Raw genomic sequence first — 9,532 nt, forward strand, 5'->3', positions numbered from 1 at the left:
GAGAAGGAGGGAGATAACAAAATGTAAAAAAGGTGTCTGTCAAAGACCAATCAGGCAGCTAGGGACAAGTTCCCTCTCTGGTCCGAGCCTAAGCCGGGACCAATCAGCAGGAGAACACAACCAAATCTATAATTTACATACGGGGAAGTGGGAACCTATAAAACTGACATATTCGCGCCCAAAAGGGTTCCTTCTTCGACCTCCTGCGTGAGGACCAAGGAACCCCGGTGCACCGGCCTTCAATAAACCTCTTGCGTTTTGCATCGGCTTCCGACTCTTGCTTCCTGGGCGAGTCGAAACTCCTAGGAGACCGCGAAGGTCTAACAGGAGCACAGAGAGAAATCACAGGGGCGTGTACGATATAAGGCTACAAAAATCACCTCAGCTAGGGAGTAGGCAGGGGGACTAGGTGGAGGCAGTTAATGTTTTAAATCAGCTTTATTGAAGTATAATTTATGTACAATGAAAGTCTCCCTGGGGGAAGAGAGAATGGGGAGTTATTGCTTAATGGGGACAGTGTCTTTTCAGAGTAAAGAAAAACTTTTTGTGATGGTGGTGCAACACTGTGAAGATAAGTAATGCCACTGAACTGTACATTTAATGGTTAAAATGGTAAGCTTTATGCTATATATTTTACCACAGTAAAAAAAAAGTCACCAATTTTAAGTATACAATTTGATGAGTTTTGACAAAGGTATACGGTCTTTTAACCACTATCTTAATCAAAAAATAGAAAATATTCATCACCCCCAAAAGTTTCCTTTGCCCCTTAGGAGTAAATCTCCTTCCCTCATGGCAAACACCATCTACTTTTTGTCACTATAAGTTTGCCTTTTCTAAAATTTCCTGTAAATGTAATCATAAAGTATGTAGTTCTTTTATGTCTTGCTTCTTTCATTTAACATACTGCTGTTGAAATCCATCCATATTGCCGTGTGAAGCACGAGTTTGTTTCTTTTTATCGCCAAGTGGTATTTCATTGTATGGATGTTCCACACTTTGTTTATCCATTTCCCAGTGGATGAATGTTTGGATTGTTTGTCAAGTTGTTTTAAATACCAGCATGGATTAAGTGCTAAGCTCCTGAGGAAAGAATTTTCGCAGTCACACAAGGATGACTACCTGTGGTTATGAATCAAGGTCCATAGACGAATCCTTTGCATTTCTTATGACAGCTTAACATCTTGAACCTGCAATCATGGCCTGCAAATGATTGCCAAATCTCAGATTTTCCAGTTCCCTAGTTCCCAGATTTTATTCTATGAGCCATGCTCCACGTGGGCAGCTCTGCGGCTGGGGGTCTATGTTGACAGGCTCTAAGAACCCTGTGTAGCAGCAAAGACGTTCTCCTGTTGGGACTTTCTACATTACTTCCCTAGTAATTGCGTGAAGATCCAAGGAGAAGTGCGCCAATAAAAGTTTTACACCATATTATATGTGACATAATAAATTTTGTTTTATATAATGTGATATATAATTATATCACTTACCTACATACCTGATGCTCTTATTCTTACATAAGAAAAAATTTCATTGTATGGTCACAAAGCTATCATCATTTGTTCAAAATTACTTTTTTTTTCTATTCCTTCCCACTCACAGACTCCATAAATGACTCCCTCCCCTGGCTTTGGTGTCTCAAGAAATGTCTTCAGACTCTACCTGCAGGTTCCTGGCCTTTAGGGGTCCTTGGCTGGGATCTGGTTTTAGCGTTTTGCTGTGACACCTCACCCTAGTTCCCACCTCCAGCCAGTCCTATGAACTAGACATTTTAGACTGAACTTTTTTTTGCAGAGTGCCCTGGGATGAGAGGAAGTCCAGTAAACTCCTTGCCTGTTCTGGCCCTTTGGCCCCAGGTGCCAAATGGCAAACCTGGCTCCCTGACCCTGTCCACCTCGTAGATTTTCTTCAGCTCTCTGTTGAGAAGCTTGTGGCTTTTAATGGAAGACTCCTCAGCTTGGACTCTGTCTTCCAGTGGCCCCAGAAAGGTCTTAAGTACCCAGTGATGAAATGTCTAAGATCCCACAGCCTCCTGCTATGGCCCTACGCTGGCCAAAGGGAGAACCCATCCACCCTGGCCTGGGCTGCTCCTCCTGTGAAAAGTCACCAGCAACATCTTTAGTTTTCTTTCTCCTACAGATATGCTCAAAGCAGGACTCACAAAATTCGAGGCTGGAAGGAAGGATAGTGCAGGGTTGGTGACCATGACGGAAATCTGTTGTTTTCCTCGGCCCAGTATCACTCACTCCCTTCTTTTGGTAGTGACACTCCCATTCTTTAGGGAACTGTTCCCTCCTTATTTCTCTGTATGGTTCTGGTATAGGAACCAGTCCAAATGCCCTACCCCACACCCAAGCCCCACATGCAGAGCAGTGACCCAGCCTGGCCGTTCAGAGCTGCTCCTGTGATTCTTTCTCTTCCCTCACTCATAATGGAGATGTTAGATGTGATCCCAGAATTCCTAGCAACCGTGTCCCCCACAGTATGGAGAAGATTGAGAAAATGAATCTTATAAGCAGGGAAATGTCTTGATATTTCTTTGGGCACTCCCCCTTCACAATGAATGCAGTCTTGGTTCAATTATCTGTTAAGATCCCTACTCTCACCTGCCCAAGACATGGGTATATGATCCAGTAGAGGCCAATCAGACTCTCTCACAGGAAAATTAGAATCTTGAGCTGTGTGACACGAGAATTGAAATGTTGGAGCTGGGCCATCCTAACAGAAACACCCTGGAGAGACTGTCCATTAGTTCCTAGAGCTAAATCCCTAGATTTGCCCTGCTTTCTGACCTCCCAAAGACCCAGCTGTTCAACTTTTTTCTTCATTTCTCTGAGCTATTACATAATTTTGTAATAAATTATCCTTTTTACTTACGTTAACCAGAGTAGATTTCTGCCATTTGCAACCCCAAAACCTTTAAACTAATAAATCTTGTGTTGCCTGTTGCCTCCATCTATTAATGTCTCCCCCAGTTATCACCATTGTGGGCTCCATGCCATCTACTATTATCCCATCACCAATCTGTGACAAACAGGATTGGAAAATAGACGATGTCTCGCAAGAGATCTAGGGGGAATGCTGTGACTCAGAGGACTAGTTGCTAAAGCTCATTTTTGGGAAGCACTTCTCCATGGATCTTTCATGTTTCTGTACTTCTTGCAAGCACAAGGACTGATGATTGTTGTTATGGATTATCCTTTTAAGGGTGTTTGTATAACAAACAATTTTGGAAGATAGAGACAGTGCATGTTTGCTTTTGTCCATTATAAGAGGTCTGGGTGCTGTAAACTCAGGGTTTCTCTCTTGTAACACAATCTGTCACGTGTATAGGTAACATCTGGCCGTCTCTGAATTGCCCGTGGGAGCTGGGGCTTGCAAAACTGGCACAAGTGCTGAGATCTGGTTACTGCTAGTGCTGAGTAGCAAAATCCTTTGTCTATGATCCAGTCTTGTGTGTTCTCCCAGCATCCATGAAATTGTGGCAGGCTGGCTTAGATCATAAGGATGGTAAAATCTCAGACTCTTCACAGTTCTTGACAGTCTTAGTGACCACAAGGGGTTGTAGAGAGCGATGTGAACGAGGAAGGATGAGAACCTCACAGGCCACTTGATTTTGAGGAAGTCCCTGGGAATTAGGAGTGAACATGTTGACCAAATTTTATGATCAATCAGGCATTTAATAATTCTCCAATGTTTTTGTTTTGGTTTTTTGCCAATTATAAGGAGGAATTGAAGTGTTGCAGGCTGAGTACTGGGAAGTAGGTTGAAGGTCAACTGTGTGAAACAGTGCCTGGGGTGTTGCTAACTCTCCTCTGTGCAGGAGACTTTCTCATCATTCTGGTGGTCAGTTTCAGGTCTGCCCCCACTGTGATAATTAGGACTAATATTCACCCTGGATGGCAACAGCTGGATGGTTTTATTGCTGTCACTCCTACAGTCTCTCCTACCAACCTTAGACCCACTCAGACAAGAGCAAAGTGTCTCAGGGTGTTTTGCAGCTGGTCCTGGATGCTATAATGGAGCTATGGCTCTTTGGGGGGGAAACTCCCTTGGGAATCCATAGATTCGACATTAACTAACATTTGAGTTCTTCCTGCCTGGGATTGGGTTTCTAATGCTGATGCAGGTGACCTATTGGAGAATGAGAAACTGACACAAAGAATTCTCCATATATTCTTTCTGTCAATTCTCAGGCCTGGAAAATTTACATTGGAACTACATAAAGACAAAGGGATATTTTTTTTAAATGGGGCAGCAAATACCTCAGGTTGAAGTAGTCTCTTTAAAAAAACAAAATTGCCACTGTATGAGCCAAGCCCAAGTCAGCAGAAGGAAGCAAATCCAGTGACACCAGCCAGAAAAGAATGTGGCCATGGCTGCTGAGCCAAAGGGCTCCCAAAGCCAAAGTAGGCAGTATCAACCATGAGGGTCTTTACCCACTTTAAGTTGTTGAACCAGCCCAAAGCATTGCATGTTGACTTGATGGGGCCATGAACAGCCACCGCCCTGTTTGAAACTAAAAATAAATGTAAAGCCTTACTGGCCTAGAAGGCTCCTTCCCCCTGTACCCCTCCTCTCCTCTTCCCCCTCTACCCTCACCTCAGCTGCTGATAATACAGATTTTTTGTGTGTGTGGTATTAATTTTTTTTAATATCTTTATTGGAGTATAATTGCTTTACACCAAAGAAGACATACAGAGTACAGATATTTGCTGGACCTTCCCTGCTCCCTGCTCCCTACCATCCACAGACATCTAGCACTGGAATGACCTCCCCAAAAATTGACTCAAAAAATTTCTAATTCTACTTCCTTCACATTCTCCTGGTCCATGCACTTTAGTAAGGCAGTTTGGTCACTGAATGCTGCTATCCTCAGAAAGGGTCACTTCCTCTTGGCTACTTTCTGGGTAATGATCAGGACAAAAGGGGTGGGCGTTGATATAGACTCACTTTGAAAAACTGAGATTTTCTCCTGACCACTCCTGGGCATGATATGTCTTTCTCTCCCCTAATAGCAATCCCAGGCCAGCCTGGTTGGTACACCCTCCAGATGGCAGCTCAGCCAAAATGGAGCCTGGGAGATTCAAATTTAATTCTCATTCAGCCACCTGGATTCTGTAGTTGGATGGACTTGGTCCTAGATCATAAGGATAATTGCCACTTGGCTGATCACACTATCACAAAATCCCCCTGCAGTGGTCCACACAGGCCAATGCGGGGGCCATAATGGGTTTGTAACTTTGATTAAAATGTCCAAGTCTTGCACCTTTTTTTTTCTGAATGGAAGGTCTGGGTGTGATTAAGGGATAACTGCAAAAAAGGTGAAATTATCAGTACTGCAATTGGACACACTAATTTTGAAGCAATGGAGGGCTGACAACAGCAGCACTTGGGATTGGAAGCACTTTAGACCCCAAGAGACACAGAGCAGAGATGGATTTGAATGATCTTTGTTTTTCAGAATCACCCCTGGAGGCTTCTTCATGAAGGAAAACCTCCTGGTAAGTTTCTCCCAAACCACTGCACATGCATTAGATTTTACTGACTCCTGGATCTGTCATCCTCTACCAGATGCCTCTGACCATGATTTGACCACCATTTCCTCTAACCTTACTGAGAAGTCAATCAGAAACAACAGAGGAGATCCCCAGTTCCTGTATCTTTCAGAAAAAAATCTGTTAACACTTCCAGATATTTTCCCTACCCCAGTTTCTTAACTGAGCCATTTCCTCTGATAGGCAAATGCCACCCAGCTGACCTGTGAACAAATGGGACAGCTTGTACTGACTGCCCTCAGGCAAAAATAAACAAATGAAACTACATCAAACTAAAAAGCTTTTGCACAAAGGAAACTGTCAACAAAATGAAAAGGCAGCCTACTGAAGATATTTACAAATGATATATCCAATAAGAAGTTAATTTCCAACATAAACCAAAACCTCAGTCAACTCAACATCAAAAACAAACAAACTTAATTAAAATATGAGCAGAGGACCTGAATAGACATTTTTCTGAAGAATATATACAGATAGACAACAGACACATGAAAAAGATGTCAACATCACTAATCATCAGGGAAATGCAAATTAAAACCACAGTGAGATGCCACCACTCACCTGTCAGAATGACTACCTTCAAGAAGACAAGTAACAAGTGTTGGTGAGGATGTGGAGAAAAGGGAACCGTCATGCACTGTCAGTGAGATTGTAAATTCCATAGCAGCCACTGTGGGAAACAGTGTAGAAGCTCCTCAAAAAGTTAGAAATACAATTACCAGGGCTTCCCTGGTGGCGCAGTGGTTGAGAGTCCGCCTGCCGATGCAGGGGACACTGGTTCGTGCCCCGGTCCGGGAGGATCCCACATGCCGCGGAGCGGCGGGGCCCATGAGCCATGGCCACTGAGCCTGCGCGTCCGGAGCCTGTGCTCCGCAACGGGAGAGGCCACAACAGTGAGAGGCCCGCGTACCAAAAAAAAAAAAAAAAAAAAAAAGAAATACAATTACCATATGATCGAACAATTTCACTTCTGGGTATTTACCCAAAGAAAACAAAGACACTAATTTGAGAACATATACACGCTCCAGTGTTCATAGCAACATTATTTACAATAGCCACGACATGGAAGCTTCCAAAGACTCCATCGATAGATGAATGGATAAAGATGATGTGGTATAGGTACAGTAGAATATTACTCAGCCACACAAAAGAGAAAGCTTGCCATTTGTAACAACATGGATGGATCTAGAGGGTATTATACTAAGTGAAATAAGTTAGACAGAGAAAGACAAATACCATATAATCTCACTTACATGCGGAATCTAAAAAAACAAACTAACTAAACAAAATGAAAAGAGACTCATAGGCACAGAGAACAAACGGGTGGTTGCCAGAGGGGAGGGCCATAGTGGAGGGGTGAAATAGGTGAAGGGGATTAAAAGGTACAAACCTCCAGTTATAAAATAAGCCATGATGATGTAATTTACAGCATAAGAAATATGATCAATAATAGTGTAATAATTTTGTGTGGGGACAGACGGTTACAGGTGTTCATTTCATAATATATGCAAATGTCAAATCAATATATAGTACTCCTGAAACTAATATAATATTGTATATCAACTATATTTCAATTTTAAAAAGCAACGTATGTTTAATGTAGAGAATAAAAAAACACTTCATTGAAACAAAAAATATTTCTAAGATCCTACTGCATTTATGCATTAGGAATGCAATACCAAACAAAAACAGACATGGTCTCTGTTCTCATGGAGTTTAGAATTGAACGGAAAGTACACAGAAGAAAAGTCATTCATTTATTCACCCAACAAATGTGTTGAGCATCTGTTTTTATAGACAAGTGAAATTTGCTTATAATGCCAGTATTTACACTTCACTGTTACATTTTGTTAAGTAAGTAGGCAGACAGCACTTAGAAAGGTAGAAAGATAGATAGATAGATAGATAGATAGATAGATAGATAGATAGAAGATGATAGATGACAGATACATAGAGCGAGCACATATTCAGATTATGTGGACAGCCACATTCTGGGTCCCAGCTAGCCCTAAAAGAGCTGTGTCATGTCTGAGCCCTGAATCTCTTGTTTTCCTCTGGGTGCATCTAAAATGGTTGTCTCAGGATAGCCTCATCCACCAAAGGGTAGACAGCGGAAGCAAAAAGAACTACAGTCCTACAGCCTGTGGAATGAAAACCACATTCACAGAAAGACACACAAAATGAAAAGGCAGATGACTATGTAGCAGATAAAGGAACAAGATAAAACACCAGAAAAACAACTAAATGAAGTGGAGATAGGCAACCTTCAGAAAAAGAATTCAGAATAATGATAGTGAAGATGATCCAGGACCTCGGAAAAGGAATGGAGGCAAAGATCGAGAAGATACAAGAAATGTTTAACAAAGACCTAGAATAATTAAAGAACAAACACCTAGAAGAATGAAAGAACAAACACACAGAGATGAACAGTACAATAACTAAAATGAAAAATACCCTAGAAGGAATCAATAGCAGAATAACTGAGGCAGAAGAACGGATAAGTGACCTGGAAGACAGAATGGTGGAAATCACTGCTGAGGAACAAAATAAAGAAAAAAGAATGAAAAGAAATGAAGACAGCCTAATAGACCACTGGGACAACATTAAACGCACAAACATTCATATTATAGGGGTCCCAGAAGGAGAAGAGAGAGAAAAAGGACCCAAGAAAATATTTGAAGATATTAGAGTGGAAAACTTCCTTAACATGGTAAAGAAAATAGCCACCCAAGTCCAGGAAGCACAGTGAGTCCCATACAGGATAAACCCAAGGAGAAACATGCCAAGACCCATAGTAATCAAACTGAAAATAACTAAAGACAAAGAAAAAGTATTAAAAGCAACAAGGGAAAAATGACAAATAATATACAAGGGAACTCCCATAAGGTTAATATCTGATTTCTCAGCAGAAATTCTACAAGCCAGAAGGGAGAGGCACAATATATTTAAAATGAAGAAAGGAAAGAACCTACAACCAAGATTCCTCAACCCAGCAAGGATCTCATTCAGATTCTATGGAGAAATCAAAAAAGCATTACAGACAAACAAAAGCTAAGAGAATACAGCACCACCAAACCAGCTCTACAGCAAACGCTACAGGAACTTCTCTAAGTGGGAAACACAAGAGAAGAAAAGGACATACAAAAACAAACCCAAAACAATTAAGAAAATGGTAATAGGAACATACGTATTGATAATTACCTTAAATGGGAATGGATTAAATGCACCAACCAAAAGACACAGGATCACTGAATGGATACAAAAATAAGACCCATAAATATGCTGTCTACAAGAGACCCCCTTCAGAACTAGGGACACATACAGACTGAAAGTGAGGAGATGGAAAAAGATATTCCATGCAAATGGAAATCAAAAGAAAGCTGGAGTAACAACACTCATATCAGACAAAATAGACTTTAAAATAAAGAATGCTACAAGAGACAAAAAGGACACTCCATAATGATCAAGGCATCAATCCAAGAAGAAGATATAACAATTATAAATGTATATGCACTCAACATAGGAGCACCTCAATACATTAGACAAATGCTAACAGCTATAAAAGAGGAAATCAACAGTAACACAGTGATAGTGGGGGACTTCAACACCTCACATACACCAATGGACAGATCATCCAGACACAAGATTAATAAGTAAACACAAGGGCTTCCCTGGTGGCACAGTAGTTGACAGTCCACCTGCCGATGCAGGGGACATGGGTTCATGCCCCGGTCTGGGAAGATCCCACATGCCGCGGGGCGCCTAGGCCCGTGAGCTGTGGCCGCTGAGCCTGTGCGTCTGGAGCCTGTGCTCTGTAATGGGATAGGCCACAACAGTGAGAGGCCTGCGTACTGCAAAAAAAGAAAAAAAAAAATCTTTAAATAAGGAAACACAAGCTTTAAATGACTCAATAGACCAGATAGATTTAATTGATACTTATAGGACATTCCATCTAAAAACAGCAGATTATACTT

This window comes from Aethalodelphis obliquidens, unplaced genomic scaffold, assembly GCF_003676395.1.
Source record: "Aethalodelphis obliquidens isolate GAN/ISIS:26980383/991018 unplaced genomic scaffold, ASM367639v1 scaffold13, whole genome shotgun sequence".
NCBI lineage: Eukaryota > Metazoa > Chordata > Mammalia > Artiodactyla > Delphinidae > Aethalodelphis > Aethalodelphis obliquidens.